Raw genomic sequence first — 26216 nt, 5'->3', positions numbered from 1 at the left:
CGTCTGTAGCTTGTGAAAGTTGAGAGTTTTTTAATTTTTGGTGGGGCTTTAAAAAAATAGTTTATATGCTGGGCGCAGTGGCTCACGCCTGTAATCCCAGCACTTTGGGAGGCCGAGGTAGGCGGATCACAAGGTCAAGAGATCAAGACCATCGTGGCCAACATGGTGAAAACCCATCTCTACTAAAAATACAAAAATTAGCTGGGCATGGTGGTGCATGCCTATAGTCCCAGCTACTGGGGGGCTGAGGCAGGAGAATCACTTGAACCTGGGAGGTGAAGGTTGCAGTGAGCTGAGATCATGCCACTGCACTCCAGCCTGGCGACAGAGCAAGACTTCATCTCAAAAAAAAAAAAAGTTTATAGTGGCTAGGCTGTCTTTTTCTCTTTCTTTCAATCCCTCTAGTATGCCAGCCTCCCCAGTTCTCCGAATTGATGTATCTACTCTTCTCTTGGCCTAGATAGAGAACACTCTTCTCTGCCATGCCTTGCTTCTTTAACACCTACTTACCTTTCAGGTCTCTTCCTATTTCTTTCATTTTTAAATTTTTATTTTAAGAATTTCTAAATATATACAAAAGCAGAGAGTATGGTGAATCCATCATTATTTCTATGTATCCGTTACCCACCATTAATAGCTGTAAGGATTTGATCTCTTGAAAAATCAAATAAACTTTTCTTGAAATCCCAGTAAATACCTTTTGTTGTTTTTCTTCATAGCACATTAACACAATTTGCAGTTGTGTATTTAATGTCTCTCTTCTCCATTAGTTTATAAGTTTCATAAAAGCTTGAGCTTTGTCTGTTTTCTTTATTGTGATATATCCAATGTCTCATACAGTGCCTGAAACATGATAGACTCTCAAATATGAAAGGAATGAATTATTTAATAACTGAAAAGGTTGCTAAGGTGTTTGAAAAGATGAGTGTTTGATGAAAACTTTTTGAAAGAGATTGGTAAGAATGACTTAGGCAGCTTTATATTAAAAGGATTAGTACTGTTTTAGGCTCAGATTCATATGTTTATTAAGCAACTTAGTGCTCTTAATTTGTTTTTTTCAGGTAAGCTTCTGTGTAAAGCAAATTCAGTGACCTCCTGATGAGAATATTGGTTGAGTTTATAAGATATTGTCCATAGTAAATAACTAAATTACCTTTGAGGGGATCACTCTTGCATAAGGTAAAATGATTCCTTGAAGTGCTGGGCCTTCTGGGCTGGGAGATCAAGCACCCTGATGACTCTGTAGAAAACTTAGCATCTTGAAGCCTTTGCCCAGCCATCCTCCTACTCCTTGTTGCTATAGCTTCATTTGATGAAATTTAAGAAAACTGTTTTTCTCGTCAAATTGCTATCTCCTCCTAATTTTTTTTTTATACTGTTTTGAACCAGTAACCATGGTTACTTGTAGAGGCTTCTTGGGAGCTTTAAAAACATCAGTCAGTTTCACAGCTGGAAGCAGAGTGATCTAGATAAAAGCATAAGAAAAAAGCTTATTGAGGTTTTTTTCCCACCCTGTTATAACAATTATTTCTTTAGGGAGCACTTTGCTTAAAGTGAAATGTTCTCTGTTCCCACTGAAGTAGACATTTTAATTTAAATTAACAGTAAGGTAGCACCTGGTTCCTTTTTAAAGTCTAGAAAAGGGAAATAATACTAATACTCATCTGTCCTTCACCTGAATCTACTCTGTCTCTGTCCCCTTCTTTTTTGTTTCCATTTTCTTACCATCTTTCTGGGCCAATGGTGAGTGATAGAAGATACTAACATTTGGGATTCAAGATGGATGAAGTCGTGAAGTTGTAGCTTTGAATTAATGAGGGAAAAAGGAGTTAAGTAGCAATAAAAACTTGATACAGTGGTACCAGGAGTTTATTTGCCAGGATCAAGAAAGAGTCAAGGTCTGGCTCTTGTCAGAGGGCCACAGTAAGTGATTTGTTAGAAGTCAAGCTTGGCAGCAAGCACTGTCTTGACGGATGGCACTATTGAGAGGAGAAAGGAAACCTATATCTATTAAACTCTTTACAGAAAAACTTGCCAACCCTCATCGAGATAGACTGGATCAGTCTACCTTGGACCGGATATAAGAATGGTTATATTGTGGAGAAAGCATACTCTTAGGCTATACTGCTTGTGGATATTAGTATAGCAGTGGCATAAAAGGAGTGTGCTGGGGATTTGGATGACAGTAGTGGGTCTTCTGGGCCTTTCTTTATCAAAAGTCTAAACCCTGCCTGTGAAAGGAAACTCCAAAGGTAAACATTGAATATTTTTTTTTTACACATTTCTTTGCCATTTTCTATTCCTACATGTATACCTATGTCCATACTCTCACATGGATTTACTGTAATTCTGTTGTTCATTCATATACTTACATAAATGTGAACCTACACAAGTATCTTAATTGGAAATGACCTTGAAGATCACGTTTCAACATCCTTATTTTACAGGTGGCAAAAACTAAGTCCCTTACAAGTTATATGCCCAGTATCACAAAAGCAGGCTAGTGGCAAGTCTTGGGAGTAAAACCCTGGTTCTTTGACTTCCTGTTGTCATGCATACAGGTATTCACATATGAAGTCGGCCCTATAAGGCCTCACCCATATATATCTTTAGCTTTAGCCTTTCTTAGAAAACTAAAACAGCTGAAAAGGAGAGAAGCATTAAATCTAGATTCTTCTAACTTTACTACTGATTATCTTTGCAATTTTTAGGAAGTACATGCACCCTTCTTTGATAAACAGAAATAAAAATCTAGAAGATAAATTAGGATTGTAAAGACTGCTGTGGACTAAGATCTCGATATTTGCCTCATTTCCTGATCCTTTTCCACAGTGTAATTTATATGAAGGAAATGTACAGTTATTTAAGTAAGCACAGTGCTAGATTCACAATTCCTAAGTATAATAATTTTTAAGTGAAACATTGAAGAATCCAGAATTCATGATGTTATAAATATGTTACATAGCTTGTTTAAATGTTTTTCTTTTGTGAATTCAATAAATTGTAATTTGTAATTTATAACAACACATGCTTAATTTATGATTTCATAACTTAATGAAAAAAACATTAAGAAAATTAGATATTGTTCAACTGAAAAGGCAAGAGGAATATACCAGAAATTATAGCCATTTTGTTTTCATGTTCCTGATGCGGGTATTGCTATCACAATTGGGGTAGAGTCATTATTTTTCTCAAATTCAGAATTTGAAAGGTCTTTGCCTTTATTGCATTGGAATATAATCACAGAATTTCTTCTTGCTGGTTCCCTGGGGATCCCCTTTAGACAAGAGAAATCCTAGGAGAAATTTGCACAAAAGATGTACATTGGAAACTAAACTACAAGAGCAGATATTAGTATCCTTTTGGTTTGTTGTTTAGATGGTTTATAAAAACCTTAACATCAGTATTACTTGCCTGTTTTTAATTGTGTAATTGTTACTTCTATCCTTCTCTGTGATAAGTCAGGCCTTTCAGCCTTCTTTCCTCTTGCATTTGAAAAGCATTTTAAATTTTATCCTTAGAAATACAAATAATGAAGAAATTACTGTTGTAGTTCAACATACTTAACCAATCTTAATTAATTAGGATGTGATGAGACTGTTTCCCTTTTAAAATACACGATTGGTGTTTAATCTTTCAGAAATTTAAGCCATTATAGTAATGCAATTGCTTATACTTAGTTTTGTGTTTTTATTAAAGTCTTACCTTCAAATGGACTGTCTCATTGAAGTAAATTAAATGGGCCAAATGTTTGTTTAACTTTGGAATTCTAAATAAATGTTTTCCTTATAGTTGTTTTATTAGAATTGGGATTGACATTTATGTAATAATAATGGTTTGGTTGTCACTTACCTGGAGCTCTGATTTACCAGAACAGTTTAATTATCTAAGCCAGTATTTTTCAGTTCTTCAAAACCATATTTCTATTTGATAGTTGTAAAATCACCTCTTCCTCTTTTCTGTTGTTTGAAATTTAAAATAAATATACTATAACTTTTTTTTTTTCTTTTTTGGGATGGAGTCTCACTCTTTTGCCCAGACTGGAGTGCAGTGAAGTGATCTCGGCTCACTGCAGCCTCCGTCTCCTGCGTTCAAGCGATTCTTCTGCCTCAGCCTCCTGGTAGCTGGGACTACTGGTGTGCAACACCATGCCTGGCTAATTTTTGTATTTTTAGTAGAGACGGGGTTTTACCATATTGGCCACACTGGTGTCTAACTCCTGACCTTGTGATCTGTCCGCCTCGCCTCCCAAATTGCTGGGATTATAGGCTGAGCCATGGCACCTGGCCAACATAACTTGTTTTTAAAAAATCAAAAGAATTAAGTACAAAGTACTGCTTTGTTTTCAAACTTAGCATACTTCCAATGTTTGAATTCTATTTAAATTTACAAAACAGAAGTTTCTTACATGAGTTTCATGGACCACTTCAGAGGCTCATTAAATTCTCCTGAAACTATATATAAAATTTTGTCCATGTGGGAATTCTTTTGAGATGAATTATCTATAGCTTTATTGGAGTCTTGACGCTTTCCATCACCTAAACAAGGTTAAAAACTATTTTTATAGGATGTCTGAAGTATCATACTTTCCAAAAGAATATTTAAGATAAATTTGCTTTGCTTTCTAGAATCACTTAATCATAGAATCTTGGTGTAGCCAGCCTCCAGTTTTACAGATGACAAAAGTCATGATTTACCCAATGATATTGTAGTTTAATCCCTGTCAAATTAGCAGGGAACCCAACGAGGCTCTTTTGGTGTCCTAATTGATTTCTTAGGGCCTTTTTAGCCTTTCACCCTTTATACAGAGGATATTGAGATTACAACTTGGCAAGCAGATATTAGTATTTGAATACAAAACTTTTATGGGCACAATAGAAAATTGTGATAATTTGCCTCAATTATTTCAGGAAGTGTTAATGTGATACTGTGTCATCTCTTTGCTGTATATGGTGTATGTTCTTACACTGTATATGGAAGCCCCTGTATTTATTTGCAGAGGAAAATCTATCTTTGACAGGGTCTGTGTTGAGGTAGACTTTTAGGAGTGAGATCATGAAATTTCAGACTATAGGAATCTCAGACCTGTGAACATTTCATTTATTCATTTAACAAAGATTTATTGTGTGCCTGCTTATGGAGATGTGGGTTTTACTGGTTTGGGGATATCCAGAGAGCCCCGTTGTGACTCCTGCTAATTTGACAAGGATTAAACTACAATATCATTGGGTAAATCACAACTTATGCCATCTGTTAAAATTGAGGCTGGCTTCACAAGATTCTGTGATTAAGTGATTCTAGAAAGCAAAGCAAATTTCTATTATAGAATACTTGTGGAAAATACTGTGTTTATTTAATAATATTGGTTTAGTTAATATTGGGAAATGCTTTTCTTTATTACTTAACCTAAGGAATACAATGACATACAGTAATACTGACAGCAGTTCTTATAAAATAGTCCTTAGCATAATAGTCTCACAGAGTTATGAAATTCTCAGACTACTAGGAATTAAAGAAATCTCCTAATTTAAATATAAGATAAAGCCCCCCAAAAAACCTTTTGTTTTATTTACCATTTTGTACTATTTGATGAGATTTAACTATCTGGCTTAAGTTAATGATTTTTAAAATGTTTTGATTTAGAGGTTATGTTTCACATTGTAAACCTAGATCCTGAATTTTTATATTTAGTAATATAAGATGGCATACTTACAAGTGCAAATATTCTTAAGTTTAAAATTTAGCCATTTTTGTGTATGCTTAAGATGATTTCAAAATAAGAATTTTATGATTCAATGTGCTATTACATTTCAAATAATTAAAGACTTACGCCATTCTACAATATTCATTTTAACTGGTATGCTTGAGGTTCACGAACTGTGAGGTTTTATGTGTGTCTTTCCAATCCCCGTTAATCCGTTTGGCTTTTCAAACTGGAACAAGATTCTTCAGTATTCTAAGTCCTATTTTAAGATCCCTTAGCCAGTTCAGCTCATGTAAAGAAATTATCCAAAAGGAACATTAACACTGTAATAGTTATATTGTGTTTGTTTTTACACACTGTGCTTTGTGTTTTTACTTTATATGCTTAGGGCATATAATTGATTTCCAAGGGTCAATATGTGATGAACAGTGTTTTACCTATGGGAAGTAGGATTCAGTTGGTATAGGAACCTCAATTATACGTCCTTCCTCTTTGTTCCCATGAATAGTATCCTGAACTCATAACCTTACAATGTTTCCATGTTATTTCAATTTTCTCTTTTCTCAACTAAAGCACCCTCAAATCCTTGAGAACAGAGACATCGGCTAAATCAACTTTGAATTCTTAGAATGTAGCATACAGCAGACATGCAAATATTTTTTAAATGAATGAATCAATTGCGAGATATGAGGGCTTATCTTTGATCCTCTATAGTCACTAAATAAGATTTTAAACTGGGGAATACTGTATTGGCCAATGGTTATCTAGAAAACCATAATCAACAGGAGTATGTTCATGTTCGTGGCAGGGGCTGGGGCTGGGGCTAGGGAAGATTTTTCAGGAAACGGCTCAGTGATTGTGGGTGCTGGAGAGTCTGAAATCTGTAGCAGGCTAGCAGGCTGGAGACCCAGGGAAGAGTTGATGTTACAGCTTGATTCTGAAGGCAGTCTTGAGGCGGAATTCCTTTTTCCTTGGGCCACCCCAGTCTTTTTCTCTTGAAAGCCTTCAACTGATAAGATAAGACCCACTAATATTATGAGAGATAATCTGCTTTACTCAAAGTTTACTGATTTAAATGTGAATCTTATCTAAAGAATACCTTCTCCCAGACATCTAAGCTGGTGTTTGACCAGATGTCTGGGTACAATGGCTTAGTTAAGTTGACACATAAAATTAACTAAGTAAGTGATTAATTTCAGTGGGAAAATTCAGCATTCTCATAAATGATATTAGCTATAAAAATTGAAATTAATATAAAGAATAGTAACAAGTTACAAAGGAAACATTCGTGGCTATGGCCAGGAATATATTACTATATTGGAATCTTTAAGGGCAGAATGGAAAAAAATGAAAGCATATGAACTATTATTATATAACATGTGAATCAGGAAATTGTAAAGGAGAAATGATCAGAATGGGGTGAACTTACGAGAGTATTCTTAACGAATATGAATTTTGATAAAAATTTGAAGAAAGTGTACATACTATGCATGTATATGGAGTTGGCAGAGAAGCCTTATAAGTGGAGTACCACAGACCTTATGAGAGGCTTGGGGAAGGAAGGACAGGGAGAAATTGATGGAGAGCATTGCATATACATTTTACATTTGTTTAGCGAATTAAAAAAAAACTTCTAGAAGTTAATCAGGAAGGAAGAGATTAAATGAAAACATTTATTTTTAAATTTTATTTTTTAATTAAAAAAATCGTTTTAGATTCAATAGGCATACATGCAGTTTTGTTATATATGTTGCATAACTCTGGGGTTTGGGCTTCTATTGGACTCGTCACCCAGATAGTCAAGGTAGTACCCAATTGGTAGTTAAAAAATAAAAAACATTTCTTAAAGATAATAGTTTTGCATGTGTGATGGACTAGAGTGGTTGCTAAGTGCAAGCACAGGAGACGAGAACCTGGACAAAGATTTATCAAAATCCAAATAGAGAATTCAAATTCTCAGAGATTGCTGAGAGAATTAACCGAACTTTGTGATTTAATGTTGGCGACAAACACGAGAGAGGATATATTAATTTTGCCTAAGTTGTCAGTCTAGTATTGTAAGCATGATGTTGTTAATTTTGACAGTGATACGGATTTATGAGGGTATCAGAGTTAGGCCCTTATAGATAGGATTTTTAAAAGCTTTGTTTACACAGTGGGGCAAATAGGGCAGCAGAAAGTCCCACAAGTCGTAGACTTAGCTGTGGCTTAAATATACTACGTGTTTTTTTCCCTAAACTATTAATTTGGAGTATCTTATAACTTATATACAACCCTTTTACCTTTTTATTATGTATGATTAATCTTTTTTATTTTTTTGAGACTGAGTCTCACTCAGTTGCCCAGGCTGGAGTGCAGTGGCGTGATCTTGGCTCACTGAAACTTCCACCTCCTGGTTCAAGGGATTCTGATGCCTCAGCCTCCAGAATAGCTGGGATTACAGGCATGAGCCACCATGCCTGGCTGATTTTTTTGTATTTTTGTAGAGATGGGATTTTACCATGTTGGCCAGGCTAGTCTCAAACTCCTGACCTCAGGTAATCCACCTGCCTCGGCCTCCCAAAATGCTGGGATTACAGGTGTGAACCCAGCCGATTAATCATTTTATATGTCTCAGCCTATTATATGATTCAGAACCCCAGTGATTTATATAATAGTCCTATTATATAAATCAGAGCCCCGTAGCATTAGTTTTATAATTTCCTTTTATCACTTATCCCCCATTCCCTTATTTAGTCTATCAGTCTCAAAAGTTCATCAAAGTATTGGGCACTTCTTGGATGCAGCATTGAGATTATGCTTTTTTTGTTGTTGTTTTTAAGACGGAGTCTGGCTCTGTCGCCCAGGCTGGAGCTCAGTGATGGTGCGATCTTGGCTGACTGCGGCCTCTGCCTCCTTGGCTCAAGCCATTTTACTGCCTCAGTCTCCTGAGTAGCCGGTACTACACGCATGTGCCACCACGCCCTGCTAATTTTTTGTAGAGATGGGGTCTTGTCGTGTTGTCCAGACTGATCTCAAACTCCTGAGCTCAAGTGCTCTGCACACCTTGGCCTTCCAAAGTGCTGGGATTACAGGCTTCAGCCCCCCACCTGTCTACACTGAAATGATTATATGTTTTTATTTCTCATTCATTGTTCTTTATTTTATTGTTATTTATACTCTGTATGCCTTTGTTTTCCTTACTTTATTTTCCCATAGTCCTAACAGTGGCAGTAGTTGGGATATTCCTTGGGCCAGAGACATACATTCTTACTGTTGTCACTGTGCTTGAGCCCACATCCTCTTGCTTTCTTTCCAGTTAGGAGTTTCAGTGATAGTATTTATTCCTGTGCTTGTTTCTTAAGCCCTATTCTAATTTTCATCCTCCAAACTTTATTGCCTCTTACTGTTATTACTCTCATAGTAATATCTTCTTTGGATTGCATTCATAGCAGCTTATGTGATATGTATAGAATGTGAACTACTCAATTAAAACTATTCTGTTTACCTCACAATATTCTGTACCTGAGTTTTCATCAAGTCAAACGGATTTTCTCTGCAAGTGGTTTGTTTTTTCAAGGTTTCAGTACATTATTATCTTACAGTATAGAAATATTACCAAGTAGTATAAAGATTTGTCACTTACAAAATTACTAGAAAAATAGAATGTTTAAAATATGCATGCAGTTTACATGGGAAGCTTTACACAATTCTATAGTTTTAGTTGTTTTTTTTTTTTAAATGCTGTTCACTTATAAGAGTTAATGAGTCAGTGAAACTACATTTTTAACAATACCAGGAGAAAAGGATTTAATAGATCTTTAACATCTTCTGTTTTGTTTTGTTTTTATTTTTGTTTTGAGATAGAGCATCACTCTGTTACCCAGGCTAGAGAGCAATGGTGCAATCAAAGCCCACTGGAGCCTCCAATTCCTGGACTCAAGCAATCCTCCCACTTCAGCCTTCCAAATAGCTGGCACTACAAATGTGTACCACCATGCCCAGCTAATTTTTAAAAAAACTTTTTAGAGTTGGGTTCTCACTATGTGGACCAGGCTGGTCTCGAACTCCTTGGCTGCAAGCTGTCCTCCCACCTCAGCCTCCCCAAAGTGCTGGGATTGTAGCCGTTAGCCACTGCATCTGGTCAGATCCATAATATCTTAATGTCACATCTTTTTCTGACAGTTTTATTGATTGGGATTCCTCTAGAGATGGGATTCCTCTAGAGATTTTCATCTCTAGAGGAATCCCAATCAATTAAAAAAAGCTGTTTTCTTTGGGAAACAGCTTTCCCTCCCTTCTTTCTTTACTTGAGGTCAGAATACAAGAATTCCTTCCTTATCAGGTAGATTAATCTTGGTTAGACTTAGTATGCCTTGACCATTTAATTTTTTGTTACTTCTTAAAAAGATACTCATTATAATTAAAATTTAAGAACACTGGAACTTAATGTAACTGTCAGAGATATTAACTACAATTTGCTGACAGGTCATATGATTGGGGAAGAATAGCAACAAGTAATTGGATTGTTAAGCAGCAAAGTTTAACAAGTTTAAAGGCAGGGTCTCACTCTGATGCCCAGGTTGGAGTGCAGTGGTACAATCTCAGGTCACTACAGCCTCGACTTCCCAGGCCCAAGCAGTTCTCCACCTCAGCCTCCCCAGTAGCTAGGACTATAGGGGTGCACTACCATACCTGGCTAGCTTTTATATTTTTTGTAGAGATAGGGTCTCACAATGTAGCCCAGGCTGGTCTCAAACTCCTAAGTTCAAGCTGTCTGCCTGCCACAGCCTGTCTAAGTGCTGGGATTACAGGCCTGTGCCACTGTGCCTGGCAACAGTAAAGTTTAAAAAAATCAACTTTAAATTCTTTTCTAAATTATGTAGTAACTAGCACTTTCTTGAATAGTTCTGTTGGGCAAGACAATAAATATATTTTGGTTACTAAATAAGTAGGGTTAAATCATAATTTTAAGTTACTTTTAAATAAAATTAAATACTATTTAAATAAAACATTTTAAATAAAATATTCTCCAATATCTTTAATCATTTTATAAAAATTTGTTATCCTCCATATAAAAGTAGTTATAAAAACATTGTTTAGTATATTAATGTGAACTAAGGAGTGTCGTGTACACCAGCCTCAGAAATGGAATTTTACCAATACTATGGAAACTCCTTGTGTAAGCCTCTCTCAACTTATTCCTCTTTCTGGACTATTCCCCAGCATGTGAACACTGTGCTGAATTTTGACTGTTATGCTCTTGGTTTAAAAAAGGTTTTACTGCATATGTATCTGTGCCTAAATTATCTATTGATCCACTTATTTTATCAAACTTTATAAAAATGATAAGATGTACCTACAAGATATTGTGGGTTCAGTTCCAGACCACCACAATAAAGCAAATATTGCAATTAAGTGAATCCCACAAATTTTTTGCTTTCCCAGTGCTTATAAAAGTTACATTTATGCTATACCATAGTCTATTAAGTGTGTAATTGCGTTATGTCTAAAAAAATGTACATACCTTAATTAAAACATACTTCATTGCTGAAAATTACTAACGATTATGTGAGCCTTCAGTGAGTCATAATCTTTTTGCTTGTAGAGGGTCCTACCTCAGTGTTAATGGTTGCTGACTGATCAGGATGGTGGTTGCTGAAGATTGGAATCTCTGTGGCAATTTCTTAAAATAAGACAATGAAGCTTGCTGCATGGATTCACTCTTCCTTTCACAAAAGATTTCTCTGTAACATGTGATGCTATTTGATAGCACTTTTACCCACAGTATATCTTCTTTCAAAATTGGAGTCACTCTTCTGTTTTTTCTACTCTGTGAACAATTGTACGATGAGTATGAGTATTCTTATACTTGTGGTATGCATGTACAAAAGTATCTCTTCCTAGAAGTAAAATTGGTAAGTTATGGGGTATGTGCATATTCAATTTCAGATAATGCCAAATTATTTTCCATTTTGGTTTGTGGCAGAGGGTGGCTAGATATACACTGAAAATTTCCTCTTCTTCCTGGGCACAGAGTTAGGTTGTATTTTCCACCTCTCATTTCAGGAATGGCCATGTAAATGAATTCTAGCCAGTAGAATATGAGTAGAAGTAATCTGTGCCACTTTCAGGCCTGGCCCACAAAAGTCTGCCATACATCATCATTCAGTTTCTCTTCTCCCATCTTTTGGTCAAGTTTTGTTTCTTTCATACCAATTCCTTTACCTTTTTCTATCTGCTACTGTGCTGGCTAGACTTACACAGTGTTGAATGGAAGTGGAGATTACTGAATGTCCTTGTGTTATTTCTAATTTTAAAGAACATGCTTAATATATTTCACAGTTATCTATAAGATAGTCTGTGTTCTCTAGATAATCTTTGTGAAGCACGAAGGCTATCTTTAAGATTTTTAAACAAAATTTTATCAGGAATGCTGAATTTAATCTAATGTTTTACCAGTAATGATTGAGGGGAACATTTGGGGTTTCTCTTTTGTTCTTTTAATTTTGTGAATAATATTTATACCTTCATAATTTTTTTGGTGGGGGGGCGCAGTTTTCTCTGTTGCCAAGGCTGGAGTGCAGTGGCACGATCTTGGCTCACTGCAACCTCTGCCTCCTGGATTTGAGAGATTCTCCTGCCTCAGCCTCGCAAGTAGCTGGGATTACAGGCACCCGCTACCATGCCTCGGTAATTTTTGTGTTTTTAGTGGAGGTGGGATTTCGCCATGTTGGCCAGGCTGGTCTTGAATTCCTGACCTCAGGTGATCCATCCGCTTCAGCCTCCCAAAATGCTGAGATTACAGGCATGAGCCACCACACCTGGCCTTATACCTTCATAATGTTAAATTGCACTTGTATTTCTAGCATAAACTCAGCTTGGTCATGAGATATATTAATTTTTTTTATCACTTTATTCCGTTTGAAGTATTTTTTGCTATCTACATTTTTTTCAGTCTTAGTTTTGATAGTGAGAAATACCATGTTATATGAGTATTTCAGATTTTTCCAAACTTTCCTGTTCTTGGTGCCCTCAAGTCAAAGAAATACCTAACAGCCACATTCATTTATTTAGCTTCAAACAAGTTAATAAGTATTTATGTCCTTATAACTTAACTATTTGAAAAAAAATCATACACATAAATTCAATATATTTTTATTTTAAGTGTAAATGACCACAGTCACTTGCTGATGGGATATGTATACTCCTCAGAGCAGTGCATAACTTCTCAAACCTTGGAATCAGATAAGGCATTGCCATTGCCACCCTTACCTCTCGTTCCATGTTGATTTTCACTTGGGGATGCTCTTTTTCCCAGCAACTACCATGAACTTAGATTCATAAGGATAAGACATCATTGGAAGGAATGTGGTACTATTTAATTTTGAAATTATTTGGTGTCAGACAGATGTTGTATAACATAATTTGGGAAACCCTGTATTTTGGAGAGTGAGTAGTTAGAATGTGAACAGTGAGGGATACTGTGTTTTTTAAGTCTATTTGATATTTATATTTTATTTAGTAAGATAAGTTGGAATAACAGGATATCAGCTATATCTTTAATAAAATTTGCTATAGTTATTTTCTATGTTGAGTTTTGAATTATAAGGGATACTTGTGTTTTATGTATGGTTTTGCATCTATGATCAAGAGTGAGATTGATTTACGTATTTTCCTTTCTTACACTATTTGATTTTGTTTTAATGTTATACTGGTCTCATAAAATGAGCTGGGGAATGAACATTTTCTCTTCCTTGAGTTTACATAAGACTGAAATTGTTCTTTGAGTTTGATAAAACTCAGTTTTCTTTGTGAAATTAAAAAAAATTATTATGATTGAATTTGTTTTTATTTTTGGATACCTATATTTCTTATTTACTGTAATACCATACAATATACCTTTAAGACTGGACAATCTTATACCAAGAATGCAAAACAAAGCCTGTCTGGAGTTGATTATAAGTAGGTTTATCTCTTAGTCACCAAATCTTATACTTTTAAGCAAAACTAACTCATAGTTTTAAAGAAGACTTTAAACTATTGATTTAGTTTCCTTCATACTGTAGGATTATTTAGTCTTTTCATTTCTTTCTGTGTCAGTCATCTTTCAAAAAATAACTTTTTTAGCAGTAAGTTTAGATTTACAGAAGAGTTACAAGAATAGTACATTAGACTCCCATATATTCCTCACCCAGTACCCTTATTATTGTTTTGTTGTTACTATTTTGAGTCAAAGTCTGCTGTGTCACCCAGGCTGGAGTGCAGTGGCTTGCTGCAACCTCCGCCTCCTGGGTTCAAGCGATTTCTCCTGCTTCAGCCTCCTGAGTATCTGGGACTACAGGCACGTGCCACCATGCCCATCTAATTTTTTGTATTTTTAGTATAGACAGGATTTTACCTTGTTACCTAGGATGGCCTCAATCTCCTGACCTCGTGATTCGCCTGCCTTGGCCTCCCAAAGTGCTGAGGTTACAGGGGTGAGCCACCACTGGCCAGTTCCCCCATTATTAACATTTTACATTATCATGGTACATTTGTCAAAACTAAGAAAACTAAGACACTGGCTCACTGAACTTTAGACCTTATTTAGATTTCAACAGATTTTTTTGTTTGTTTTTTCATTTATATCCTCTTTCTGTCCAGGATTTCCAGAGTATCACGTTTTATTTAATTGTCATGTCTTCCCAGTCTCCTCTGGTCTATGACACTTTCTGTTTTTCCTTATTTTTGTGACCTTTACAGTCTTGAGGAGTACTGGCCAGATATCCTCTCTGTCGGGGGGTTTGTCTGATGTTTTTCTTGTGGGGTTGTGGGAAGACTGTCATAGAGAGGAAAGGCCCTTCTCGTCACATCATTTTGGGGGCACATAATGTCCATGACATCACTGATGGTGTTAAATTAACCTTCATCACTTGGTAAAGTACTGATTGTCATGTTATTCAGTGTAAAGTCATTATTTTTCTTTTCCCTACTTAATTGTTTGAAAGCAGGTTACTAAATCACCTTCAAGGGGTGAACACATGGGAATTAAGTTTCACCTCCTAGAGGGAGGAGTAGCTACATAAATTATTTGGAATTCTATAAGAAAGATTTGTTTCTTGTTCTCCATTGAAAATATTTATTCAACCATATGTTTGTATCACTATGCCTTAGGTTAGTTTTACTGGGTTATGTTTATTTTTAATTGAATTTACTGGCTACATTTGTTTTCAAATCTATTAAATGTTTCCAACAAAAACATTGACCTTTGCTTTCTCAGTTGTTAAGTTCTCCCTTTCATTTATAATTACTTTGTATCATTTCCCTTCTTGATCTCATTGGCAGTATTTTTAAAAGTCATTTCAAAAAACCAGGCTGGGTGTGGTGGGGGAGCCTGTCCCAGCAACTCTGAAGGCTGAGATGGGAGGATTGCTGGAGTCCGGGAGTTAAAGGCTACAGTGTGCTATGATCATGCCTGTAAATATCATCTGCACCTCCAGCCTGGGTAACATAGCAAGACCTCATCTCTTAAGAAATAAAAAAGGACCAACTCTTGGTTTAATTATTCTCTTTATTATATGTTTGATTTCTATTTCATCAATTTGTGCTTTTATAATTGTGCCTTTTTTTTTTTCTTGGTGAGGAAGTTCTTGTAACTTCTTAGACATTTAGCTCTATTTTCAGTCATTCTTCTTTCCTAATGAAAGTATTGATGGGAATACATCCTCCTCTGAGTATTGCTTTTACTACAGTTTATGATTTTGAAATGTGGTGTTTTCATTATTTTTTCATTCTTAGTTTAAAAAATATTTATAATTTTTTCCTTGAGTCATGTATTATTTAGTGATATGGTTTTAAGTTTGAAATGTATGACAATTTTATGTTTTTCTTTTTGATTTTGATTTCATTGCATTGTGATCAGGGAACGTAGTCTTTCTGATAGTAAATGTTCCATTTTCTCTACCATATCTCTTAACCTCCCTTTCATATTTTTCATTTCTTTGTGACTGTAGGCTGCATTCTGAATAGTTTTGCCATTTCTATGTAATGATTCACTGACTCTATTTACTTATTCCATTATTATTTTACTTGTGATGTTTTTCAATTCTAGTAGTTCTATTTGGTCATTTCTCAGATTTTCCTGTTTATTTTTTATATTCTCTCGAGCTTTACTGGTATTTTTGATTTGTTCATCTTTTTCTCTTAGTGTATTAAACATATCTAATATTCTATATCTAATATCTGAAATTTTACAACAAATTTTGTTTTCTCTGGCTCTTTCTAATAGCATCTTATTTAATTGTCTTTATTGTGATTTTTTTTTAAATCACGAATTTCTTTTTTTTTTTTTAGATTGGAAACCTGTGTAACTATGATAACTCTTTAGACTTGGGTTCATAGTGCATTCCTCCAGGGAAGATTTTTTATTTCTTTCTATGTGCTTGGAGTTAGAGGTCTATGAACATAGGTTTTAACTTGAAATTCTCACCTCGTAAAAATTTTTTTAACTTTTATTTTAGATTCAGGGTGTACATGTGCAGGTTTATTAGATGGGTATATTGTATGATGCTGAGGTTTGGGATCTGAATGATCCTGTCACCCAGGTAGTGAGCATAGTACCCAACAGTCAGTTTTTTAACTCTTGCTCCCATCCCTCCCTCCCTGCTCTGTTAGTCCCAGTGTCTATTGTTGCCATCTTTATGTCTGTAAGTGCCCAGTGTTTAGTTCCCCCTTGTAAATGAGAACGTACTGTATTTGGTTTTCTGTTCCTGTGTCAGTTTGCTTAGAATAGTGGCCTCCAGTGACATCCATGTTGTCACAAATGACAAGATTTTATTCTCTTTTATGGCTGCATAATATTTTGTGGTGTACGTGCACCACATTTAATCTATCTACTATTGATGGGCATCTATCTAGGTTGACTCTATATTTTTGCTATTGTAAATAGCGCTGCAGTGAACATAAGAGTGCGTGTGTCTTTTTGGCATAACAATTTATATTCTTTTGGATATGTACCTAATATTGTGTTTGCTGGGCCAAATGGTAGTTCTGTTGTAAGTTCTTTGAGAAACCTCCATACTGCTTTCCACAGTGGGTGAAGTAATTTGCATTCCCACTAACAGTGTGTAAGCCTTCCCTTTTTGTTTTGTGAAGTGATGCTCCAGCGTTGGGTGGGTTTATATTTAGGATAGTTAAGTCTTGCTGAATTGAGCCCTTTATTGTAATGTAATGTCCTTCTTTGTTCTTTTTTTTACTGTTGTTTTAAAGTCTCTTTTATATAAGAATTGCCACCATGTTCCTTTTTGTTTTTCATTTGCATGACAGATCTTTTTCCACCCCTTTACTTTGAGCCCATGGGTATTGTTATATGCAAGATGGGTCTCTTGAAGGCAACAGACAGATGGGTCTTATTTTTTTAATCCAGTTCAGCTCTGTGCCTTTTAAGTGGGGCATTTAGACCATTTACATTCAGGGTTAATATTGATATATGAGGTTTTGATCCTATTGTGATGTTGTTGGCTAATCACTTTGTAGTTTCTATTGTGTGGTTGCTTTATAGGGTCTGTGGGCTGTGTGCTTAATTAAGTATGTTTTTGTGGTGGGAGGTTATTGTTCTTTCATTTCCATGTTTAGAATTCCCTTAAGGATCTCTTGTAAAGATAGTCTAGTGGTAACGATTTCTTTTAGTGCTTGCTTGCCTGGAAAATGTTTTATTTCTTCTTTGCTTATGAAGCTTAGTTTGTCAGAATATTAAATTCTTGGTTGGAATTACTTTTAAGAATGCTGAAAATAGGCCCACAATCTTACACAGTTTCTGCTGAGAAGTCCACTGCTAGCCTGATAGGGTTTCCTCTGACATTTTTCTCTGGCTGCCTTTATGCCTATATATATGCCTTTATATATATGCCTATATTTTCATTAGCATTGACTTTGAATTGTTTTGTGATTATATGCCTTGGTGATGTTTCATTTTTGTGTGTAGTATCTTACAGGTGTTCTCTGAATTTCTTGCATCTGAATGTCTACCTCTCTTGCAAGATTAGGGAAAGTTTCTTGAATTATTCTCTCAAATGTGTTTTCCAAGTTGTTTGCTTTTTTTCCTTCTCAGGAATGCCAGCAATTAGTAGGTTTGGTTACTTTACATAACCCCGTATTTCTTAAAGACTTTGTTAATTTATTTTTTTAAATTCTTTTTACTTTATTTTTGTCTGACTAGATTAGTTCAAAAGAGCAGTCTTCAAACTCTGAAATTCTTTCTTCTGTTTGGTCCAGTCTATTGATAAAGCTTTCACTTGTATTTTGAAATACCTTATGTGAGCTTTCAATTCTACAAATTCTGATTGACTTCTTTTCAATTCCAGAAGTGCTGACTGACTTCTTTTTAAGGCGTTTATTGCTTCTTTCATTTCTTAGATTGATTTAGAAGTTTGTGTTGATTTTCAACCTCTTTTTGGATCCCAATGAACTTCCTTGTAATTCATGCTTTGAATTTTTTATCTGTCATTTCTGAGTTTCCATTTGGGTTAGGGATCATTGCTGGAGAGCTAATGTGATTATTGGGTGGTGTCACTACATTTAGATTTTTTGTTTGGTTGAAATTCTTGCACTGGTTCCTTCTCATCTGGAGACACTGGCACTTTTGATTTTTGTAATTATTTTCATGCAAGTAGGAGTTTTTTCTTTTCTTTTCTTTTCTTTTCCTGTCTTTGTAATATTTTATTTCTTTCCCTTTCCTTTCCCCAACTAGCTAGGGTATATGATTATAGAGACTGCTGTGTAGGATCTTTTGGTTTTGCTTCTATAGCCTTTTTTACTTCTCTGGGCAGATTTTTTATGGGGCTATAGGGTTCGACCTACCATCCGGTAGATGGCGCTTACTGGTAAGAGCCAGCTGTAGCCAGTGTGGCTAGGTATACACTTGATCCTTGTTCACAGGAAGAAGTTCTCTGTTGCCTCAGGCAATGGGTTCATGTGTGGAATGCACAGTTGTCTGAGCTCCCTGCTTAGCCCCAGGGGAGTGGGAAGCAAGATGAATGGGGCCACGCCAGGCAGGCCTACCTGCAGGTCCCCTGATGGCAGGCACAATCACTAACACTGAGGGAGAACCCAGTGGGCAGCCACCAAGCACACAGAGGTGGTCCTAGGCACGGAGCTGGGAAACCTCCTTAGACCCAAGTTCACTGCACAGGCAGAGGTGGAGGCCTGAACTCTTAATCCAGGAGAATGAGTGCTCCAGGTACCTGGAGATCTGCCTGGGCTGAGTGCAGAGCGCCCCGCTGTACCACAGTCTCTACACAGGAAGGATGAAGGGGCTCAGGCTGGTAATCCAGATGAACGGGTGCCCTGACTTCCTCAAGCTATGCCTGGGAATGGGGCAGAGAGTGCCCTTCTTTACCATGATGTTGGCCTGGGGAGAATGGGCTGGCTCAGCCTGCTGGTCCAGGTAAATGGGTGCTCCAGTTGCCTGGAGGTCTGCCTGGGCATTAAGCAGAGAAGGCCCTGCTGCACCCCAACTTTTGATTTTTAGGAATATCCACATAGTATAGATGATTCAGGCAGCAAATCTTCATGATGTCTTTACTAAGGCCAAGAGGTTAATTTTCCTTGATGTTTGCTTTGAAGGTGTTTTTAATGTTTGAATTCCTGGTGTTATTGTCCTTGGGCCCTTTCTTTGTCTGATGGTCTCTTACTGACTTTCAGAGGCCTAAACTTTTTTCTCAATCCTTTCCAACCCTACGTTACTGGGATTTATATATGCCCCAGGAGTATCTAGAAGCTTCATTACTTGCTTTTCTGCCTATTATCTCAATTTGTTTTCATTCTTTTTTTTTTTTTTAATGGGGTCTCATACTGTTGTCCAGGCTGGAGTGCAGTGGTGTGATCACAATGTACTGCATGCAGCCTCAACCACCTGCAGTCAGGGGATCCTCTCACCTCAACCTCCTGTGTAGCTGGGACTATAGGTATGCACTACCACTGGCTACTTTTTTGTTTTTGTTTTTGTTTTGTTTTGTTTTGTTTTGTTTGGAGAGACAGGGTTTGTCATGTTGTTCAGAATACTCTTGAATTCTTGGGCTCAAGTGATCACCTGCCTTGGCCTCCCAAAGTGCTGGAATGACAGGTATGAGCCATTGCGCTTAGTCCATTTTCATTCTTCACATCAGATGTTTAAAACAGAAATGTTTTAAGATATCTAGCCCAGCATATTCTCATATCCCAGGGATTGGGAATCCTCTTGGAAGTTTTTCAAAAGAAGCATTTCGAAAGCCCAGCCCACACCCGAATGACAACTTCTAGGGTGCAGGGCCTGTGGGTATTTTTAAAAGCCTCCTAGATAATTCTGATGCACTACAAGGTTTGAGAACCACTGACATAGAAAAAGTTAATTATTTCTTCATGTAAACTTAATACCTAATGCTTATTGAAGATAAGGCATCATATATTGTAAGCATGCACTAATTCTTGCTGTTACTATTAATATTATTATGTGCTAAGCTCCATTCTAAGTCCTTCATATTTTGTCATTTATTATTTACAAGAATCCTATAGCTACCACTAGTATTCCCATTTTAGAGATTAGCAAATCAAAGCACAGAGAAATTAAACTATTTAAGTTTAGCTAGTGAATAGCAGAATTATTTGAATCCAAGTAGTCATTCTGATTCCAGAACATGTAATCTTAACCCACCATCTTTACAGTCTTCCAGGTAATTCATGGAGTTAATTTTATTGATTCCCAAAGGGGATGTAACATTGCAGAATGTAGCAAGAAAAATATATTTGGATAAATTATGTATTTATGTTGACTTCATGTGGGTATTAAGGAAACAGAATAACAAAGTAGAAATGGCCTCAGTTTACAGTCAGATAGACTTGGGCATGAATTTCTCTTCAACTGCTTGTTACTATGTAGCTGTGAGAAGGTAAATTATCACAGAGCTCATATTCATTTATTGGTAAAGGAGGATAATTATTTTTACTTCATGGGGTTTTTGAAGAAATAACGTAAAATAGAACCTGTAATATATTGCTTGGCACACAGTAAATGGTTAGTGTCACAACTTAAGGAATTCTCTAAGAAAGTTACGTTGGCTTCTATATAGCAGATTGTTGTAAGCCTTAGTCTAGGACATTGTTGATGGAGCAGTTGATGGGTACTGGTTGATGGTGCTGGTGGGGCCAATCTGACTGTCAATGTTAAGAATTTACCAAGTGCCAAGCACTGTCCTAGGCCCTGGAGATAAAATAAGACATAGTCTTACTGCTTTCAAGAAGCTTGCAGTTCACTTACCTATATAATCAGACAGAAACATATACAATTCCTTTTTTTGCTAGATGCTAGGGTGCATAGGAGGGTTACTGAACCAAACCGTTGCAGATGAGGTATGGCTTTCTAGAGGGAAGAGGATGACAATGTGAGGAATTAGAGTAGTAAGTCCAGATAGGAGGAAAAGTGAAGGCTGATAGAAATTTGTCATTACTACAAAGGTGTTCCATTCATCCAACAGTTATGAAAATATCGAGGATCTTGGGAAACTTTTATCAGGTCAGTGTTAGAATATTAAGAGCCTACTTTTAGGTTTAGTCTTTACTAAAGCAGACAATTTTTTCAAAGTAAAAAATGGCACTATTTATATGTAATATTGAATTTTCTATCAAATAACACTTTTGGAGTCTACATTCTTGTTATTTGGTAGTATTGTAACATTAGGTTATACATCAGAGGAAGAGAGAAGAAGAGAAACAAAGGAACAGTAACCTTCAGAAGATGAAAATGGTGATTTGTACATGAGGTGAATTTCATCATGAGATATGTCTGCTGTTTGCCCATTTCCCTTTTCCTATCATCCTTTTTCACATCTGATGAAAAATAACTTGTTGAGTGGCTCATCCATAGCACATAGTTTTAATTTGATACCATTTGTTGCTTTTGTATAGATTTGATAGTTGTAAGATTGTATGTATAGGAGTTGAGATTTATTTCCATCTTTCTCTAATGCTCCCAATAAAATAACATATTAAAATGCAAGAGAAAGACCATTTGTTTTGGCGAAACTGGGAAAAGTGAAAGAGAATGAGTAAAGAATCTCTTGGAAAGAGGGGAATGTGAGTCTAGGGGAAGGAAGATGAGGTTGTAATGGATAAAATGATATTGGGGATTATAGGAAAATTAATGAAGTTGGTCTTTAAAAATATCCCCAAAGCAGAGGCAGTAGTGCTGCATGTTTTGGCAACCTGCTGAATGTGACTTGATGTAAGAGTACACTTTTGATCTCCTACTTGTATGTCTATATGACCCTACCTATGAGTACTGTAGTTTTTTGCATGAGCAGTCCCTGACTAGAACTGGGGAAAGTGGAATAGTTGGTGTGGGTATTTGGAAACATTGGAAAACAGTTGTTAAGGGACTTAAGCTCTTAATCCCTGAAGATTTAGCAGAGGATAGAAAGAGGAAGGAAAAAATGAAATCAAGTTTGTAAAAAATTGATTCTGAAAAGGATACTTTGGAAAGTCTACAAAACAAAGTTGAAATTGTGAATATGGACATGTTTACTATGATGACAAATCTTAATATACTAGGAGTAGCCAAAACCTTGGAAGGAGAGAGATAGTTTTAGATACCACCTCCTCAAAAAGAGGCTTTGTAATGCTGTCTTACAAACTTAGAGTCAAATACTTGTTTGCATCTTTATGATATGAAGTTGGGGAGGATGGTAGAAACATTGATCATAAAAGCATGTTGCCCCAGTGACTGTGGTGTTGTTGGGGTATGTTGAATTTCAGGGCCTTTTGGGGGAAGAATATTCATGCTTCATTCATTTAAAATTCTTTAAATTTTAGCAGACTCTTGACTACCTTTGAGCACTTTTCTAAGAGTTTGTTGCGATTATTTTGGAAGGTAAAAAAATGCTTTTTGAGTGCTCGCTTCGGCAGCACATATACTAAAATTGGAACGATACAGAGAAGATTAGCATGGCCCCTGCGCAAGGGTGACACGCAAATTCGTGAAGCGTTCCATATTTAAAAAAAAAAAAAAAAAATGCTTTTTGAAACTGGATGTTATGATCTCTCTACCCAACTTCTGCTGGTTTTCCTTTTAGCTTTATTCATTTTCCCTCTTTTTTATTTGTTCTTCCAGCTGTAACAGTCTCCCTTTTTAAGTATTGCAGTGCTTCCATAGTAATCCATTCTCCTCCTCTCTTTCTGCACATGTTCTGTTGGTCATCTCATACACTCCACTATCAATGTGTTAGTGATTCCAGAAACCTTTATATTCCACTTCTTTGAAAGTCATCTGAACATGTATTCTTGGATCTCCTGTTGCCATCTCATGATTAAAGTGTACATAACTGAGTTCATCCGCCTTTCCCTCAGACATCTGTTATCTCCCATAAACTCAGACCTGGCTAAATGGCATTAATGAGTCCCCCATGCCAGGAACCTTGGTATTCATAGGAGCTTATTTAGAAAATATAAAAAAAGTTTTAGCCAGAAGATGTCTCATCACAGTACCTGTATTGTATTTAACACACACAAAAAATGGAGCCAATCTGAAGTCCTAACCGCTGCATTTCTTAAAAACTGTGACACACACACACACACACACACAGAGAGAGAGAGAGAGAGAAATATTTTATAGACAATAAAAACTGGAATATTTAATGACATGAGAAGGGACATACGTAAACTTAGTGAAAAAAGATGCTCTTAAGCAATATATGCACTTTGATTCCATAATTACTAAAATAAAACTATATGTATATATAGCTATTTATACAAGAATGCGTCTGCAGATATTCACTTTAATTCTATATAGTACAGCTATGGGTGATTTTAATTTTATTTTTATTTACCTGCATTGTCCAAAGTTGTATAGTAAAAATGAATTACTTTTGTAATTCAAACATGCAGACAATTTGATTTCCCCTTTTCACTCCCAACACTTGTTGAATTAGTTGAATGTCGTCTTCACTCCAACTATTGCTCAGTTGAACTGATTATCATATCTGGATGAGACTCTCACAGCAGCCCTCTTGACTTTGCTGCTCAGCTGCTGAGTTACCTTCCTAAAAATCCTAGCAGATGCAGTTCTTCACTTGCGTAACTGTTCCAATTAAGTGGCTGTATGTTAAATCTCAAAAACCATCAAGAGCAGAGTAAATTGTGAAGGTTATTCCTTATAACTAGTTTACCATCTGGTCTGAAGACCTTCAGCCAGCCGGAATTCAGCCAATTCAAGATTTAATTTAATATATTTGCCTAACCTTAACCAAGTCATTTTTAACCAGAGGATGGATAGTTATGCAGATTTGGGGTGAGGAGGGGTGAAGGAAGGAAGGGAGGGAGAGAAAATGTGATTTGAACTCAGGCCTTTACAAATCTGTGCTCATTCTATCTATTCTACCTCTATAAACTGCCATACTTTGCCCTTGCTGGGTGTATTTCCTCCCTCCTCTATTCAGTAGACAGCTCACTGGTGTTTTTGAGCATTTAGTCAGTAAGATCAAATAGGCAAATAATGGAAATCCATCCATTGTAGTGCCTGTTATTTTATCAGCAGATCCTATTAGGAGTATTTATTGAAGCATGTCATGCTAATAGTCCCAGAGTGTAATTATACTTGCAGATTTTTCTTTCTTTCAGGGAGTTTGTAATATGTTTCAGATGGTTAAATAGGAAAGAGTAGACAATTTATACTGTCTTTTCAGTTATGATTAAAAATTTGATGTTACTTACTACTTATGTTACCATTATTGCTTTGTTGGATTTTTATATGAGAGGAATTTAAACAAAATGTGTGATTTTAAAAACTCTTCTGCTATAGTCAACAATCCTTTCATAGATTCTTTCACCCTGTTAGTTGTTTAATTGCTTCTATTTAGGCATCATTAAAATGATATAATTGTGTCTTAAGTAGTAATTCTTTTATGAATGTAGCTTTTATTCTTGGAAAGTATTCACTTGGGTTTGTTTTAGACTTAAAATTAAATAGTGAACCTTCTTGTGAAAGCTTACATGAAACTGAAGAATTTTCTAAACTGTTGAAGGTTCTTTGATCTTTTCCTACAAACTATTAATAATATGGCCTTAGATTCAAAATTAGTGAATCTACTACCTATAGTAGGAGTGATGACTTCTCATTGATTCATTCATGCTCTCTTGACTACCCTTATCTGACTAATCAACTACTTCATTTGAAAGGCAGCTTACCAAACATTGGGAATATAGCCTGTGAACTCAGTTTAGAACAATTAATGGATCAAAGGGGTCCAGACCCAGAGCCCTTGGCTTCATTATGACCTTGAGTTAACCAATAAAGGGACTGGTTGGTTAACCTGGAGAAATAATTTGTTTTTCAGTAAGATATAATACTCATGGTGTAATTATTTGGTAGGGGTGGGGGGACAGATTGGTTTTGATCCTTAGACTACCATTCTCTGTCCTTGAAGTTTTCTCCCAGACCTCTTTACAAACAAGAAAACTAGCAAAACATTTAAAAAATAATTATGGTTATATAGTTACAAATATAATTATAAAATTATATTTTTGGTGATAAATAATAGAGACAATTCCTAAAGGGTTTTTTGGAGGTAAAAAGGGAGTAGTTTGATCCAGCAAGAGTTACTTCCTGTAAACTGCCTTTAAGTATCTTTGTTCTTTCTCAGATTTTCCTGTTCCTCTTTAACCTGACACATCCCACCTCTTCCTTTCTCCCCGCAAAATAGCCCACCCTCTCAGCCTTTTCAGACTACTCAGTCCTTCCTAATGCCTGCTGTACAGAATTATTTCCAGTTTTTCCAGGTAAAATTCTTACCCTTTTTACAAAATTTAAATTCCTTCTCAGCAAGATCAAAGCCCAAACTAAGACTAAGAAAGGCATGCCTTTGGGGAGATTCAGTTCATCTTGTAATAATAAACTGGCAATAATTTGAGATTTCTATTTTCATGACTATTGCCAAATTTTATATAATTTGGTTTGTGTAGCCCCCCCCCCCCTTTTTTTTTTTGTTTTTTTTTTTTTTTCTTTTTTTGAGACGGTGTCTTGCCCTGTCTCCTGGCTGGAGTGCAGTGGTGTGATCTCGGCTCGCTGCAATGTCCACCTCCCAGGTTCAAGCAGTCCCCCTGCCTCAACTTCCCAAGTAGCTGGTACCACAGGTGCATGCCACCACGCTGGGCTAACATTTTGTATTTTAATAGAGATGGGTTTCACCATGTTGGCCAGAATAGTCTCAATCTCCTGACAGCAAATGTCATGTTCAGGTTGTTATTAACTATTCAATATTATGAATCTTTCTGGGAATATGGAAAACAATATAGACGAATTTAATTCTTATTTTTATTGTGTGTTTTTAAAGTGTTTTGTATGTTCACTTGCTTCACATGTATACAAATTTGATTTTTTACAAATGTGTTAAGATGGGATTAATGTTTTAAAGAATGATTCACAGTAGGATTTCATTGAACGGAATATTGTAGTTTTATATATAAAGAATGAGATTTGATTTATAAAAATTTAGAATATGCATAACCTTTCTACACTATTTATGTA

General features: G+C 36.0%; 1 protein-coding gene and 1 non-coding gene across 2 annotated transcripts in view; both read left to right on the top strand.

The window, feature by feature from the left end:
- NCOA1 (nuclear receptor coactivator 1) overlaps positions 1–26216 on the top strand; it is a 277674-nt gene that overhangs the window by 98431 nt on the left and 153027 nt on the right. The gene's annotated exons all lie outside the window — the stretch shown is intronic.
- Positions 22585–22691, top strand: LOC116562142. Its single transcript, XR_004273793.1, has one exon. It is a non-coding gene; the product is annotated as a U6 spliceosomal RNA (small nuclear RNA).

Source organism: Sapajus apella, unplaced genomic scaffold (assembly GCF_009761245.1).
Source record: "Sapajus apella isolate SASKATOON/1434 unplaced genomic scaffold, GSC_monkey_1.0 scaffold31, whole genome shotgun sequence".
Lineage (NCBI taxonomy): Eukaryota > Metazoa > Chordata > Mammalia > Primates > Cebidae > Sapajus > Sapajus apella.
The sequence above is the reverse complement of the archived record's forward strand: the minus strand, read 5'-3'. Positions and strand labels throughout refer to the sequence as shown.